Source organism: Cebus imitator, unplaced genomic scaffold, assembly GCF_001604975.1.
Source record: "Cebus imitator isolate Cc_AM_T3 unplaced genomic scaffold, Cebus_imitator-1.0 Scaffold473, whole genome shotgun sequence".
NCBI lineage: Eukaryota > Metazoa > Chordata > Mammalia > Primates > Cebidae > Cebus > Cebus imitator.
In genome coordinates, this window is record NW_016107788.1 from 1201338 (window position 1) to 1203766 (window position 2429).

The 2429-nt window shown below is 47.1% G+C and overlaps 1 protein-coding gene across 3 annotated transcripts in view; it reads left to right on the forward strand.

The window, feature by feature from the left end:
• IZUMO2 (IZUMO family member 2) overlaps positions 1 to 2429 on the forward strand; it is an 11260-nt gene that overhangs the window by 1878 nt on the left and 6953 nt on the right. The gene's annotated exons all lie outside the window — the stretch shown is intronic.

Below are 2429 nucleotides of genomic sequence, written 5' to 3' on the forward strand. Positions count from 1 at the left end.
CTCCCAAAGTGCTGGGATTACAGGCTTGAGCCACCGCGCCCGGCCAATAAGAGAAAGAATGGAGCGTAGAAACCAAGCGAAGTAAACCGGACGAGAAGCTGGAGAATGTGGGCATCGATCCCGCTACCTCTCGCATGCTAAGCGAGCGCTCTACCACTTGAGCTAATTCCCCACCCAAGAACTCTTAAGTCAGGATATTCCAAGGACATAGAGGTTACCTTCCAGGAGCCAGGCAAGAGCCAAATATATATATATATATATATATATATGTTTGTATTTTTTTTTGGTGGTGGGGGAATGTGCAGGGTTTGAACAACCCAGGCCTACTCAATTAATCCTTTATTGCACAATAAGTCAAATAGGGGGAGCAGGGACCACAGAACAGCGAGTGCTTGAGGTAGGGCATCCAAGAAAGATGTCCTGAAAACGGAGCATGTGAGAAAAGACGTGAAGGGGAAGGCAGGCAGCCATGATGGGGTCTGGGGGTCGAAGGGTGCGGGCACAAAGAACAGCTGGCAGAATCCCGGGGATGGGACTATGGCATATTCACAGAACATCCAAGAAGGCCGGAGCGGAGTGAGGGGGCGACACTGTCTCTGTGGAAGATGAGGCACTGGAGTTAAGGGAAGGGAATGGATGCTTTGAATATTCAGCCAACAAATAGGATTTGTTGCCAGTCGTGCTGACAAATGGCACTGGGAAATAAGAAAAAGAAAGATGTCGGCCGGGTGCGGTGGCTCATGCCTGTCATCCCAGCACTTTGGGAAGCCGAGGCCGGCCAGTGGATCACGAGGTCAGGAATTCGAGAGCAGCCTGGCCAACATAGTGAAACCCTGTCTCTACTAAAAATACAAAAATTAGCTGGGCGTGGTGGCGTGTGCCTGTAGTCCCAGCTATTCGGGAGGCTGAGGCCAGAGAATTGCTTGAGTTTGCAGTAGGCCGAGATCACACCACTGTAATTCCAGACTGGGCCACAGAGCGAGACTCCATTTCAAAAATGAAAAGGAAAAGAAAGGCTTCAAGGATGGCACCAAGGATTTTGAATTGATCAACTAGAATCGTGACACATCCATTTACTAAGATGGAGCAGACTGGGAGGTTGGGAGTAGGTCTGGAGAATAAGGGGGGCTTAGTATTGGCTCAGTGGGTTTGAGATGCCTCTGAGACATCCACGTGGATATCCTGACCGGATGGTTGCATATGTAAATCCCACCTTCAGTGAGCCCTCTGGGCTAGTGCTATAAAGGTGGACGGCATCAGTGTATAGAACAGCGCCATCCAATAGAAACAGAATTCAGCCACAAATAGGAGTCACATATGTAATTGTAAATTTTCTAGTAGCAGCTAGGAACGGTGGCTCACTCCTGTAAGGCCAGCATTTTGGGAGGCTGAGCGGGGTGGATCACCTGAGGTCAGGAGTTTGGGACTAGCCTGCCTGTTCAACATGGTAAAACCCTGTCTCTACTAGAAATACAAAAATTAGCCAGGCACGGTGGCGGACGCCTGTAATCCCAGCTACTTGGGAGGCTAAGGCAGGAGAATTGCTTGAACCCAGGAGGTGGAGGCTGCAGTGAGCAGAGATGGCACCATTGCACACCAGCCTGGGTGACAAGAATGAGATTCTGTCTCAAAAAAAAAAAAAAAAAAAAAAAAAAAAAAAATTTAAAAAAAAAAAAAAAAAAAAAAAAAATCTAGTAGCCACATATTTAAAAAGGTAAACAAAAGCAGGTGAAATTAATTTTGATAATATATTTTAGTTAACCTAATATATAAAAATCACCATTTTCAATATGCAATCCACATAGGAATTATTAAGATATTTTTATAGGTTTCTGCACGTCTTTAAAATCAAGGGTACATTTTCTACCTATAGGACATCTCAATTCAGACTAGCCCATTTCAACTGTTCAGTAACCACATGTGGCTAGTGGCCACCACACTGGACAGTGCAAATCTAGGTAATATATAAGGCCATATGGATTGAAATCATGAAGGAGTGAGAGTAGACACAAAAGAAAGAGGGGGCCAGGCACGGTGGCTCATGCCTATAATCCCAGCACTTGGGAGGCCGAGGTGGGAAGATCTTCTGAGGTCAGGAGTTGGTGAAACCCTGTCTTTACTAAAAAGACAAAAAATTCGCTGGGTGTAGTGGCATGTGCCTGTAATCCCAGCTACTCAGGAGGCTGAGGCAGTGGAATCACTTGAACTTGGGAGGCAGAGGTTGCAGTGAGCCGAGATGGGCAGCAGAGCGAGACTGCATGTTGAAGAAAGAAGAAAAGAGAAGCAGGAGGAGGAGGAGGAGGAGGAGGAGGAAAAAGAGAGGGAGGAGGAGGAAGAAGGAAGGAAGAAGGAAGAAGAGGAGAAGGAGGAGGAGGAGTGGAGGAGGAAAAAGAAGGAGGAGGAGGAAGGGGAGGGGGAGGAGAAGAAGG